Here is a 15,352-nt window from a genome sequence, read left to right as displayed (position 1 = left end):
AGTGGGTCGGATCTCAAACAACGGCAAGACAGAGTACAGGAACGAAATAGAGAATCTGGTGAACTGGTGCGACAAGAATAATCTCTCCCTCAATGCCAACAAAACGAAGGAGATTGTCATCGACTTCAGGAAGCGTAAAGGAGAACATGCCCCTGTCTACATCAATGGAGCCAAAGTAGAAAGGGTCGAGAGCTTCAAGTTTTTAGGTGCCCAGATCACCAACAACCTATCCATGGTCCACCCATGCTGACACTATAGTTAAGAAAGCCCACCAACGCCTCTACTTTCTCAGACTACTAAGGAAATTTGGCATGTCAGCTACGACTCTCACCAACTTTTACAAATGCACCATAGACAGCATTCTTTCTGATTGTATCACAGCTTGGTGTGGCTCCTGCTCTGCCCAAGACCGCAAAAAACTACAAAAGGTCGTGAATGTAGCCCAATCCATCACTCAAACCAGCCTCCCATCCATTGACTCTGTTTATACTTCCTGCTGCCTCGGCAAAGCAGCCAGTATAATTAAGGAGCCCACGCACCCCAGACGTTCTCTCTTCCACCTTCTTCCTTCGAGGAAAAAAATACAAAAGTCTGAGGTCAACTCAAGAACAGCTTCTTCCCTGCTGCTGTCAGACTTTTGAATGGACATACCTTGCATTATGTTGATCTTTCTCTACACCCTAGCTATGATTGTAACACTACATTCTGCACTTGCTCATTTCCTTCTCTATGAACAGTATGTTTTGTCTGTATAGTGCACAATAAACAATACTTTTCACTGTATGTTAATACATGTGACAATAATAAATCAAATCAAAAAACCTGTATACAAATAGTTGGGAAAATGTTGCAGCTCTAATTGGAACGCTGTTTGCTGGCGCATGAACTGTAACTCAGTAGCTACGCTCCAATCACAACTTCTTCGATTTGATTTGATTTATTATTCACATATTGGGATACAGTGAAAAGTATTGTTTCTTGCGCATTATACATACAAAACATGCCATTCATAGAGTACAATGGGGAGAAAGAGAGGAGAGGGTGCAGAATATATTTTGTCGTGTCGAGAGAGAGAGAGAGACAGAGGGTGATGGGTGCCTGGAACTCGCTGCCGGGGAGGTAGTGGATGCAGACTTGGAGGGTATGTTCCTGCACTGTAAGTTTCTTTGTTCTAAGTGGTCTGCTCATCACCACATTCTCCAGGGCAATTCAGGGTGGGCAATAAATGCTGGCCTGGCCTGCAATGCCCACATTCTGCAAAAGGAATATAAGGAAAAATCACTGAGGATGCTTGTCAAAAAATAATCACAAAAGTTATAGGTAAAATACCTCACAAAATCTAGCTTAGCTGAAGTAATTTTAGCCATTTTGTTTTAACATTCTTTTGGAGGAGTCTCGGCTCGGACGTGGAGTGCTTTCCAGATTTCAGAAGTGGATATTGTTAAATCTTTGAGTACTGAGGTGTCTCCTCAAGAACTCACTCCACAGCCAGCTGGGAGTGTACACAAATCTTCATTCAGTCTACTCGCCCCACACTCCAAACTGGTTGGGAACAGCCCACTCGGGGCTGTTCCCAACGAGCTCACCCCCCACCCCAGGTCCCTTAAAGGGCCTATGCCCCAACATATATAACAGATTGACTTCTCTTTTTTGCTGCTCAGCAGAAACTCAAAAGATCGCGAGCTTCAGCGATTCCTCAAACCTCACATTTGCCCGTTGCTGCAACAACAGATCTGATGGTGATTTTTATGCAACTATTTGAGAACCTTTGATACATTATCTTACACGACGATTCGATACAGGCATGTTCTTGGATGTCCCACGTTTCCTGAAATCTAGGTATAAAATTGGTGGGTGACTTTCACTTGAGTTAAATTGATAATAAATAGTTTGCCGCACCAAAGCACCCTGTCTAAAACAAAGTATCCCTCTGGGCACTGGCATTTCAAAACACTTCTTTCTGATTTAGTGTTGAGACCAAACAGAAGATAATTACAAGGATAACTCTGTGGGTTCTTTGGTAAATCATGTAATTTTCTCAATCTAAGGAACTATACAGTTGCAAGCTGCTTTGGCCAAAATATCCATAACCCTGTGAATAAATGCAAAGTTTGTACTTCAGCTGAGAATGCATTGATATAATCTGTCTCAGTTCTGCTTGTGATCCTGATTTTCTCCCTCTCTGTGTCTCTTGATTCCATGGAGAGAAAAGAGAGTCTGTCCCACGAATGCTCAATTATTTCCTATTCACTGCGTGTCTTGACATCCGGTACATAATTTAAGGGTTGAACTCTGCAATCCATTTGCCTGTTCTTATGCACCATATTAGCTCATGTTTGCATTCGATAGCATGACAGTGGTCTGTGTAATGTCATCCCAGATTTTGCAATCAAACTGAAATGGAAAAAGCAATGCAAATGACATCTGCAAAAGTTACCATCAGTCCAGCAGCATTTTGAGCACAAAATGTTATTCGTAGTCTGTGTATAACACACTCAACACTGGGTTACTCACTTAACCACTTAATTACTGCATTCTCAACCTCCAGTGCTTACAAAGTGCTCAGAATGAATGAAGTCTAAGCCCTGAATGTGTCCCTTTTTAAAAAACATTCATCTGTTTAAATTTAGTAAATTTGTCTACAAAATATTCAGAAATTTTCCTCTTTAGAAATAGGAATTTAACTGTGTGGAGAACAGGAACACGGATGAGTTAGTTTAAATCAGGTATTGGAAGTCAGATGCAACAATGCTTTTGAGAGTGAGTTTTCCCAGTTGGTAATTCAATGGTCATTCGGCAAATTTTTCACCTCTTCCAATTAATTTGCCTCGGAGTCCAAACATTTCAAATGCAAGTCCCACTCCTAAACTCAGCACAGAAGTCAAGGTTGACAGTCTAGTGCATTACTGAGGAAGTGCTGCACTGTCAGAGGTACCATCTTTTGTGTGCGAGATTAAATGGAAATTCCATATGCCTGCTCAGAAATTCCATATGCCACCACAGACACAATAAGAATTATTGTTTCACCCAAGTCCAGGATCAAAAGTCCAATGGTCTGTTCCATCAGGGAAGTTAGCAGGCTGAGGCTGGTGTGGGGTAACTCACTTTCCAGTAGTCCTGACTGCCATAATGGGAGAAACACTTGCAGGTGAATTAGCCTTGAGGTAGGCACTGATACAGAAATTCAGACATTCCAGTGTAGGGGAAGGCTGGGGAATTCAAACCTGGACAAAGCATTGGTTCTCCCACTGTTTTATTGATGGAGGATGGCAGATTGGCTCTTTTAGCTTCACAATTTGACTTCCAGGGGAAGGAGGGGCATTAGTGGCGCTTTAGAAATAACTAGGTTGCTGTGGTTTTTTGAAGGCTAGAAATTCTTTTTGTGTGAGTTCTTGCCAGTCATGGCTTCAGTCAGTGTAAAGGCTTTATCTACTATATTTAAAAATAATTTTATAATGCACCCAGCTGATATATAATATATTAATATATTGTCTTTTGACTGACATGCCTTATTTTTCTCAAATTATGCTTGAGTGCAAAATATCATCTTGTCATGGTGCCTGGAGGAAGAGGGGGGCAGGATGAACCACAGAGTCATAGAGGTTTACAGCATGGAAACAAGCTCTTCAGCCCAACTTGGCCATGCTGCCCAGTTTTTACCACTAAGCTCGTCCCAATTGCCTGCATTTTGGCCCATATCCCTCTATACTAATCTTACCCATGTAACTGTCGAAATGTTTTTTAAATCACAAAATTGTACCTGCCTCTACTACTACCTCTGGCAGCTTGTTCCACACACTCACCCTCTGAGTGAAAAAAATTGCCCCTCTGGACCCTTTTGTATCTCTCCCGTTAAATCTATGTCTTCTAGTTTTAAACTCCCCTACCTTTGGGAAACGATGTTGGCTATCTACCTGATCTATGCCCCGCATTATTTCATAGGCCTCTATAAGATCACCCCTAAACCTCCTACGCTCCAGGAAAAAAGTCCCAGTCTATCCAGCCTCTCCTTATAACTCAAACTCATCTTATAACTCATAACTCAAATCAAATGCCCATAATGGAACTGGCCCACTTTTTAATCCATAAATATACCACCCCCCCATTATTGACCAGTCCAACTTTCCTCTATCCAAATTGCCCTTTATCCAATAAAAGGAAAACCTGCTCTCATTTGTTTCTCCTTTGCAAAGGTATTGTATAAAATGATTTGTCGAGTCATTTCTCTTTTGGGAAGTTAAAGTTTTTTGAGAACAATTTCTTTTCACCAAGTTCAGTGAAAATAAATGCAAGGTCCACTGTTGTTCTAGTACTATTGAGAAGCGATGTCACAGATTTCATGGTGGGATTCTCCAAAAAAATACTAAGTGCCGAATTTGTGTAAAAACTGGAGTAAATCGCACTGGTTTATTTAGCGAGATTTTCAAATTAAATCTCCCACACTCCGTGCACTGCAGAGTGCCTCTGGGAGATTCACGCTGAAAATTCCCATTAGAGAGGCCGTCAGCATAGCACTGAGTGGGCCACTACGCATGCACCGATCAGTCAGCGCCAAGATTGGCACATACGCAGTAGCCCCGCACTGCCGGTCTCCCGATCGCTGGCCAGCCCCGCGACGCCACACTGCTGCCCCTCTGATCCCCCCACCCCCCAATCACTCAGCACTCGGATGTGTCCGGGCCAGTCCAGGCCAGTCCGACCACCCCCACCGACCTGCCCCGATCTCTCCCCCCACACCCCAACAATCCCGATCTCCCAATTGCACCCCCCCACCGCCAATAGCAGTCCCTGCCCCCTCCCCCTCACCCCGGACAGGCTAATCACCCCCTCCCCCCCCCCCCCCCCCCCCGGCACCACCACGATGGCCAGCCCCAATCGCTGGCCTCCCTCTCTCTGCCGCTGCCAAATGCAGAGTGGCAGCAGGAACCTCCACCCCCGTTTATTACCCCCCCCCCCTTCCCCGAGGCCCTGCCCCTATAGGCCCCATCCCCTTGACACTGCCTGATACCCAATGGGCATTGCCACTTTGCCCTGTGGGCAGTGCCAGGGGGCAGGCTGGCACGGCCAGCTGGCCATGCCCAGGGGGCACCCCCCTCTTAGACCTAACCTCCTGTGGGCCTGCATGGCCCCTCCCCTTCACTCCAGTGGGGTCAGACCACCAGCTCCACATCAGTGGGGAACTATCGTAAACCGCACTGGAGTGAAACACTCCTGGGGGAGACTCTAGTGGACCTGGAGATTTCAGTCCCGGGCCCACTAATTCCATGGAAATGAGTATTTACATAATATATTCAGCTCCACGCCAATTCCTGATGCGGAGCTGACGGCGCTGGAAATCTGGCAGTTGGAGATGCGCAGATGCCATGGCATCCAGCGGGAAGCCGCTACAATGCCTCTGCTTGAGCAGCGCAGCGGGCTGGAAGAATTGCCCCCCATTACTGAACACAAAAGGTATTTATTAATACGAATTGTACAGCAGCCTCATCGCCGTACCGAACTCCCAAAATACCTCTGCCCAGGAGCGCCTCTCACTCTAACTTACCCAGGCCAGATGGCCCTAACTCTGCTGTGTTGCCCTTAAAGGGACAATTGCCACAGCTGTCCTGTTAGATTTTAAGGGCTGGTTATTCATCTCAGTCAGTGCTGCAAAATTTGCTACATCCAATTGTCTGCCTATTCAATACCAACCATCGGATATTAAATTGCTGGACTATTAATCCAGAAACTCAGCTAATGTTCTGGTGACCCAGGTTCAAATCCCACCATGGTAGTTGGTGGAATTTGAATTCAATAAAAATATCTAGAATTAGGAATCTACTGATGACCATGAATCCATTGTCGATTGTCGGAAAAACGCATCTGGTTCATTAATGTCCTTTAGGGAAGGAAAACTGCCATCCTTACCCGGTCTGGCCTATAGGTGACTCCAGAACCACAGCAATGTGGTTGACTCTCAATAAATGCTGGCCAGCCAGCGACGCCCATGTCCCACTAATGAATTTTAAAAATTGACTGGAACAGAATACCTGTGACTGAAAGCTGATTTGGTACGGCCTATTTTTCACCACCAGATGAATTTCTACCCCTAAGTGTTTCTTTAACATTACCCGAGATGTGATCCTTAATTGCAACCTGTGTATGACACACTGAAGTGCAGCAACTTAGATTTCTCACATCATCCGTCTTTGTTACTTCTGAAAAATAACAATTTAATTAGGGCCAAATTATGGGTAGTTTTATTGCTGCAGATTTGCACTTAACAACTTTCAAACTATCCCAAACTTCTTTCACTTTCTACAGCTATAGGAAGACGGATCAATCCATAGCCCCCTGCTGGAACCAATCCAGATGTGACCAGATAGATTTCGGACACATTGTACCATCAAGTTTCATGTGAGTACCATCTAATTCGTCTCCTCTCAGTTTATTAACTGGGAAATGTCTGTCTACCTTCTATCGCATCATATTCCAGAGACTTTCTGTGCCTTTGACCTCAATGTGACCCCCACCAAAAGATGGGGGAGGGGGTGGATGAGGCATTAAAAGTGGAACATGAGGATTTTTAAAAATGTGTTAGAATCATAGAATCCCTACAGTGCAGAAAGAGGCTATTTGACCCATCGAGTCTGCATCGACAATAATCCCATCCAGGCTCTATTCCCATAACCCCACCTATTTACTCTGCAAATCTCCCGAAAACTAAAGGGTAATTTAGCATGGCCAATCCACCTAACCCGCATGTCTTTGGACTGTGGGAGGAAACCGGAGCACCCAGAGGAAACCCACACAGACACGGGGAGAATGTGCAAACTTCATTGGTCATCGCTGGCTGGGACAGCATTTATTGCCCATCCCTAATTGCCCTGGAGAAGGTGGTAGCGAGCTGCATTCTAGAGCCGCTGCAGGGTCCATGTGTTGTCAGAACGCCCACTGTGCTGTGAGGGAGGGAGTTCCAGGACTTTGGCCCAGACACAGGGAAGGAACGCTGATATATTTCCAAGTCAGTTTGGCTTGTGAATGTGACCCTCAACATGTCTTGGACATGCTGGGCTGTTCCTTACAGCAATAGGTGGAAGGACATCCCCCTGTCCTGTTGTGAAAATTTAGCATCTTTAAATCAGGCTCCTGAAGTGCAATTGGAAAGCTTTTTCTTTCAGCTTCATATAATTTAGAGTTTATTTTATTACTGTCACACATGGGCTTACATTAACACTGCAATGGAGTTGCTGTGAAAATCCCCTAGTTGCCATACTTTGGCGCCTGTTCGGGTACACACGGCCAATGCACCTAACCAGCACATCTTTCGGACTGTGGAAGGAAACCCACACAGACACGGGGAGAATGTGCAGACTCCACACAGTGACCCAAGCTGGGAATTGAACCTTGGTCCCTGGCATTGTGAGGCAGCAGTGCTAACCACTGTGTCACCCTTGGAGATTTCCTTTATTCTGGTCAAACGTTAAAGACTAAAGAGAATTTGTGTTGCAGGAGAGTGACCCCAAGTGTATCAGTTCTTCTGGAAGCTGGATCTGATGAAATCCCATGATTATTTGTGTTACTGACTTGAATATTAGTTGGGTTGTGAATTTTTTTATCAGTTTATTATTTTACACCTGAGGAAGGGACAGGGGTTAATGATTCTGTAAAATAATGCAAGTTACTCCATTCATCTGTTACTGTGGTCGTGCTATTTTTAATAAGATGTATTTTGTAATTCATATCTTGGGCCACAATGTGATAAGCATGCTCATTTTCCTGCTTTCAGAAGTCTATCCAGCCCCGGGGTGGTTTGTGGTAGGGATGGGGGCAGTGACATTACGGATGGAATTTTCCCAGCCCGCCCGTCACGGGAATTGTAGCGGGCGTGGGTGGACCATGCAAAGGTCCATTGACCTCAGGCGGGATTTTCTAGTCTTGGGGTGAGCGTGGCCGGAAAATCTCGCCCTACATTTCAACTAAATGTAACAGTGAGGGTTTCTGTTCGATCTCGAGGCCTCACTTCACTGTCAGAATTTAGATGTACAAAGTTAGATAAGTTAGAGTTTCCGCTTTGGGTAAAAGTGGCCCAAAATGGCATCAAATTTAAAAAGAGCTTTTTTTCCCCTCAAATCCATTGCATATTACCAAACACAACCAGCACAATTGGGCAGAATTTTAAATGTAATTTAATGGAAGTTTGCTTTAAAAATATTGGAGCATTCCGCAGAGACTGTCCCTCCGGGATAAATTAATCCACTCCTCCACTATACCCAACACCTCACTTGCACCTCTTTCAATTTGGTCTACTGCATTCGCTGCTCCCAATGTGGTCTCCTCTATATCAGAGAGACCAAGCATAGACCGGGTGATCGTTTTGCTGAGCACCTTCGCTCTGTGCGCAATCAGGACCCTAACCTTCCGGCTGCTTGCCATTTTAACACACAATCCTGCTCCCATGCCCACACATTTGTCTTGGCCTGCTGCAATGTTCCAGTGAAGCTCAACGCAAACTGGAAGAACAGCATCTCATCTTCCGGCTAGACTTCCGGTCTCAACATCAAATTCAATAACTTCAGATGATTAGCTCTACCCTTCCTCGACCCCTTTGTTTTCATTTTATTTAACTTTTTACTGTTCTCTACCTTTTATTTCTTTATTGTCTTTCTTCATTTTTCTTCCCCCTCCCCAATCATTCCCCCTACTTTATCCCCCCCTTTCCTTACCTTTTCTCCCCCTTGCTTCCCCTTTTCTCCCTTTTTCTCAATTTTACCTCTCTCCCACCCATCTCACCCTCACCCCCACATCTTCATCTGTCACAGCTTCCCCTCTGATTTCAGCTTCTCTGCCGTTTGGCCATTCACACCCTTAATTCTCTCTATGGGCTGCCATTAGCAGCCTTTCCCCTTGTCTTTGTGGCTCTGACTCATCATTCATTCCCTCACCCTGCAGTATAAATATCCCCCACTTTCTATGCCTTTTAGCTTTGACCAAGGGTTACCTGGACTCGAAACGTCAGCTCTTTGCTCTCCTTACAGATGCTGCCAGACCTGCTGAGATTTTCTCTTTTGCTTTAAAAATATTTCTTGATATTGAAGAGTGATAATTTGGTCCAGTTTAATCAATAAAGCTGAAAATTGCTTTGTCACATAAAGGCAAGCATTTTAATCGCAATGTCATTCCGCTACTCATGAATAACCCCAATTTAAATTATTGAAAATTACTTTTAACAAGTACACAGAACCATTTGCTAGTTATATTAGGCTACACTAGTGAGTATCTTAATAAATTCTGAATGAATTCTGTTCAAAATCTTTGGAAATATTCCTAGTATTTTGCATGCAAAAGTATTATCTTAATCTTTAAGGCATCATCCAAGGTCTACAAACAACCAACCCTGGAGGCATGATCAATATTGTGGATGGAGCCACTGCTTCTAGTGTGATATGTGTTTGTATTAGTATAAAAGAGTATGGAAATCGAATATCGTTTGAATTTAAAATTCTTTGATCTGTTTTGGTTGAATTCAGTTGAGAGTATCGTTACAATTGGAAACTCCAGGTTTTAGTGTGAATTGTAGGAAGTGAGAACTCGCTGAAATGAATTGTCTTTCAGGTAGAGTAGGGGGAAAAAAACTCACCTAAAACCAAAACATAATCGTGAATTCACTTTATTCTAACTTTGTCCGGAATTTCCCCAACCCACTCAGGGTAGGTTTGGTGGCGAGTGGCCATGGAGAATATGGTGAGAGTCAAAATGTCGGAAACCCGCCAGTGTAAAATCACAGTGCAATTCACAGCGGTTGGGTGAATGGTGGGTCGGTCATCCCCCTGGCTGGTGGTGCACGCGCCATTTGCATTCATGAATGCTGATCAAAACAGTTTCCTGCAAGCATCCCACCTTCCAATCTTGTGTCACACCAGTGAGAAATCACGTCGGCATCAAACCTGGTTGCTAATGAGTGGCGTGACAAGGCTGTCCTCTATTCGACAGAGACTTTGAGGCGAGTGCAAGAAAGCCTTTGTGCCATAGTGCTCTGCTGCTCTTGATGCGCTGCCCATGTCAGGGCAGCCCAATTCCTGCCCTCCACCTCCATGCCAAGCTGGTCAGCACCATGCTGCTGGACCCATGGACCCTCCTGTGTCAGCGCCTCGGTACAGTACTGCATCTGGTGTTAGGGAGTACAGGGGTCTCCGTTGGTTCCACCAGTGTCTACCTGGGCAACATTGTGCTGTGGCACTCATCCAGCCACCGCAACACAGGACAGAAATTCAACCAGGATTAGAGTGTAAGGGAGGATTGCGGGGTTGGTGGGGGAGGGGAGTGTGGTTGTTATTTGGTGGTAGCCTGACCATGATGAGGGGGACAATTTGGAAGTAGGGCTATGGAACGGGGTGGGGGGAGGAGGTAGGATGAGGACTCACGATGCACAGGCAGAGGAGTAAGGATGGAGAAGATGAACAATGAAAGGCAGAGGGAGGAAAACTGGAACCTGACAGGCTGCATGAAAAGCTCGTGAACAAGAGGGTCAAGGGGATACCACGGTGTTTACTGGAAGGGGCTGGATGAAGGGTACAGAAGCTTTGGGTGGAGGGTTAAGTGGGGCATGGGACCCTCACAGGTGACGGCTTCGTGGGGAAAGTAGTTAAATCAAGGAACAGGCTTCTTCTTGAGGCTGTTATCCTTTTCCTTCTCTGGGTTGCTGACACACTAGACAGTCTGCTGAAGAAAGGGGGGTGGGGGGGGTGGGTGGCTGGCTGGAGAGAATAATGTGAGCGTGCTGGACTGGTATGTAAAAACCCTTCAAACCCGTCAGCTGAGGACAGATAGATGAATCAGCTGTCAGCTCGCCGGGAGTGTTGGAGGGGAACTCGTCTATGTACAATTACTGAGGTTCGAAGCACAGAATCAGGATTCCTGCATTCTGGTCAGCATGATAGATGCCATTGGAGTCACCCACCACCGCACTTAGTCTCAAAATGGGAGAATTCCACCCTGTATTCATTCGGTAAAAATATTTGGTGTATCCATTCAATGAGGCTATAAAAGAATTGCTCCACGTTAAATTGAGTCAGCATATTGTCACTTGAATGTTGCCTTCTCTTTGACAATAAATCGAAAAGGATTATGTACCATTTGCTTATCCGTCACATGAATGCCTGAGAATGCTGTTCAAAAATGTTCAAAATTAAATTGTAGACACTTAGATGTCTGGCTGTCCCCCATTGTTGCATGCAAATATCTATTTATTTGCGTCGTGAAAGAGAAAAAAGTAAATGTCATTGTGGTTAAATAGTTTTTCATTTCGGGACTAGAAGTATTTGCCTTCTGATGTTATTAAATCTCACAGATGTGTTTCACAAAATTACCCTTTCTGGCACTTCCTGATGTCTGGGGACTGTGGTGAGATATTTGGTTGCATTTAAAAAGGACTGTACCAGAATATAAATTATATCCCCAGCAACGGTCTCCATGTGTATGTACCATCTGCCTGATAACTGGGCAGCTCTTCAATATCACAACCTTCAAGTGTGCTTTCAATTGTTCAGTGGTTTCATTCATGGCAGTCTGTTGGAGATGAATAATAGCTGCTTAACTAACGTTCAGTTCTTATTTTCAGTATTATTGTAACATGGTTCGATGAAATGCTTTAAATTTACTGCCTTGAACCTTTTGCACTGCACAGATAATGTACATATAGCAAATCCAGGGGGTATTCTATTCACCTGAATTTGATGTATCAAATTTAAGCAAATAATAGAGAACACCAAACAAGTATAAAGTCTGATGCCATATGGGTGGCACAATGGTTAGCACTGCTGCCTCACAGCACCAGGGACCCTGATTTAATTCCGGCCTTGGGTCACTGTCTATGCGGAGTCTACGCACTCTCCCTGTGTCTGCGTGGGTTTTCTCTGGATGCTCCAGTTTCAGCTCACAGTCCGGAAGATGTGCTCGTTAGGTGTGTTGGCCATGCTAAATTCTCCCTCAGTGTACCCAAACAGGCGCTGGTGTGTGGCAACTCGTGGATTTTCACAATAACATTGTGAAAATAACATTGCAGTGTTAATGTAAGCCTACTTGTGACACTAATAAGTAAACTAAACGTATACCTATAGGTGAAGTGGGCTTAACCAAGAGAGCTTGTTTAGAATAGCTGAGACATATTGGGGGGAATTTTCCCGTCCTGCCTGCCACGGGAATTGTAGTGGGCGAGGGCGCAGACCATGCAAAGGTCTGCTGATCGCGAGCGGGATTTTCCATTTTTAGGGTGAGCGCGGCTGGAAAATCCTGCCCATAACTTTAAAATAGCCATCAATAGAAATCAGATTAACACAATACAGCAAGGATTCAGCAAAAACCTCTGCCTGTTCATTTAATTAAGCATTGTAAACTTTTTTCTAATTTGATTATTCTTAGAACCAGAGGAAGGCCAAAGATAACAGTATGAAACATCATGAACTCATTTCACTTCAATAATGTTGAAGTGAAAAAAATCTCATAGAGCGAGGGGTGATTGAGAGAGTAAAATATCGGGAACATGTTCAAGAGTAGGCTGACCTAGTAGTTTGATGGTTGCTCAGTTAACCAAGAGAGTAAATTTGCAAATAATTGTAAAATATTTTATCTCTATGGCAGTGGTGCCATAATGGTTGGACTGTCTAGTATCGTAGTTTGAAATGACAGTCAATAATGTTGCAGTTATGATGGGTTGTATAAATTACATTTCATTCAATAATACAGCATGTTAGTTATCTATGCACTGTATATTGAAATTCCAATAGAGCAGTCGGAACCAAATGAGGACACTTGGAAAATGCATAACAAGATCAGCAAACCATCCATGCTATCATCATCCTATCTAATCAACTGTTACTCATTTCAGACTGTCATCAGTTTCCTTCAGACTGTACGTCTTCAGTGCTCCTAATCTTCTATCTTCATAGCGTGACATTGAACCACTAAATCTTGATCTCCCCCACGCATCTCGAAAGTCTGGTTACAAATTTTGTTTCAATTCTTCAAAACCATAATTTCTTCAAATATCTCTTCAGTCCAGGCAGTAACTTCATCTCTAACTCTCTCTAATATTCATAGAATCATAGAATCCTACAATGCAGAAGGAGGCCATTCAGCCCATCGAGTCTGCACTGACCACAATCCCACCCAGGCCCTATCCCCATAACTCCATGCATTTACCCCCGCTAGTCCCCCTGACACTAAGGGGCAATTTAGCATGGCCAATCCACCTAACCCGCACATCTTTGGACTGTGGGAGGGAAACCGGAGCACCCGGAGGAAACCCCAGGCAGACACGGGGAGAATGTGCAAACTTCACACAGACAGTGACCCAAGCCGGGAATTGAACCCAGGTCCCTGGTGCTGTGAGGCAGCAGTGCTACCCACTGTGCTATCGTGCTGCCCCTTATTGGACTTCTTATATTAAAGGCTGGGCCTTGAAGTGCATTTAAAGATCCCCACTCTCCTGAATTTATTCTTAAGTGGTTCTAGTGGAACGCTGTCGCCTGGATGTGAGAGGAAAGCATATGGACCAGTTGGTCATGCCATCTTGGTCAGTGCAAATATGCAGTGTTGATGTCATGATGTCAATGCCGTGAGGATGAATACGTTAGTGTGTGCTGGCATCCAGTGCAATTCTGTAAAGGCAAAATACTGCGGATGCTGGAATCTGAAACTAAAACAGGAAATGCTGGAGAAACTCAGAGCCCTGACGAAGGGTCATCCAGACTCGAAACGTTGGCTCTATTCTCTCTTCACAGATGCTGTCAGACCTCCTGAGTTTCTCCAGTATTTTCTGGTTTTGTTGTTTTGGGGGAATTATGGGTTATTTTCTCGATTTAATCATTCTATGTTAATAATAACTGCAATTTGTAATTTTAACCTGAACAGTGTTAGCTGTCATTGTGGTATTTAGTCACCTATTGAAAAAGCCTGGAGTGTACAGTGGGTAATCCTTCCTTCTTTACAGTACTTACCTCTGTAGATTAAGGGTAAACTGTTCATTCTGAAATATGCGATTCCAAATCGCTTCATACATAAGAATGAGTTTGAGCCGATGACCCCTCCTCCCTCTTTGGGAGTTACTTTTATTGATGAGTGTTGGAAGAGAGCCTGAACTGTCTTAAACAGATTATCTAATCTTCTCTCTCCTACAGGCTTCTTCCAACTCCCTGTCCATCAATAACATTACCGTCATTGCTGCTTTGAACATTTGTCTCTCGTTACTATTAATCTCCAAATAGACCATTTTACATGCAGAGGGAGTTCAAGGCATAGATAAAATATTGGAAAAAACACAGCAGGGGAGTTTATCCCTGGATTTCATTCTTTGCACGTGCTGGGCAGTTTGAGGAATGGAGAAATTACATGGGTCAATATGTGACTACAGGACAGATGTGCGAAGGGGTTCTTGGGATATTGGATTGCTCTCTGAAAGGCAAGAAAATTATTTCGAAAGGATAGTTTTCATCTGAATCAAGATAATGCTCATGTCTTTCCAGAGAGAATAGATGAATCAGTGTGGGAGGATTTAAACTGATGTGACTGAAGGCAGACAACGGCTGGTTTGGGGATAGCGAAGAAAAGGAAGATTTATAAAGCTGATGGAATAAGCCCAGAAGGCACAGCTGAAAAAAATGCAGATGGAATACAAGAGAAGAAAGGTCCAGAAAGCAGCTTAAACTGGTAGAGATAAAAATGGTATCATCCAAGGGCGAGGTATGGAACAGTAACTTCCATAGTACAACGGTAAAAGTTAGGAACAGTAATAAGGTTCTGAAAACCCTACAGATGTTCTCCCATACATCAGGCTGGAGACCAGCAGAATGTCCAGCGAGAAAATGAAATCTGCTGTCTTCAATCTCTTATTCCATCTCTTTAATGATTCTGCTGGTCCCCTCCTGGAATTGTAGAGTCAAAATGTTTGGAATGAATGGCTATAAGAGTAGATTGGAGGGAGGGAATTCCAAGGTGAGTAACTCACCTCCTGACTCCCCAAGCCTATCCACCACCTCCAAGCAACAAAGTCAGGAGTGTGTTGGAATACTCTCCATTTACCTGGATGTGTGCAGTTCCAACAACATTCAAGAAATTTGATACCATCCAGTACAAAGCTGCCCACTTCATCAGTTCCCCATCCATCACCTTAAACATTCGGATCCTCCACCATCCATGCATAGTGTTAGCAGTGTGTACTATACACAAGATGCCCTGCAAGAACTCCAAAACTCCTTCAACAGCATCTTCCAAACCCACGACCTCTACCACCTGGAAGGAAAAAGGGCAGCAGATGTATGGGAACACCACCAATTGCATGTTGCCCTCCAAGCCACACATCATCCTGATTCGGAATAAT

The 15,352-nt window shown here is 44.2% G+C and overlaps 1 protein-coding gene across 1 annotated transcript in view; it reads left to right on the top strand.

Annotated features, from left to right (window-relative positions):
- tncb (tenascin Cb) overlaps nt 1-15,352 on the top strand; it is a 360,962-nt gene that overhangs the window by 149,118 nt on the left and 196,492 nt on the right. Inside the window, exon 3 of the mRNA XM_078226647.1 lies at nt 6,301-6,393. The gene's annotated coding sequence lies outside the window, so the exon portion shown is untranslated. The remainder of the gene's footprint in view (nt 1-6,300; nt 6,394-15,352) is intronic.

Source organism: Mustelus asterias, chromosome 13 (genome assembly GCF_964213995.1).
Source record: "Mustelus asterias chromosome 13, sMusAst1.hap1.1, whole genome shotgun sequence".
In the NCBI taxonomy this organism is placed as follows: domain Eukaryota; kingdom Metazoa; phylum Chordata; class Chondrichthyes; order Carcharhiniformes; family Triakidae; genus Mustelus; species Mustelus asterias.
This window is presented reverse-complemented; position numbering and strand designations above follow the sequence as displayed.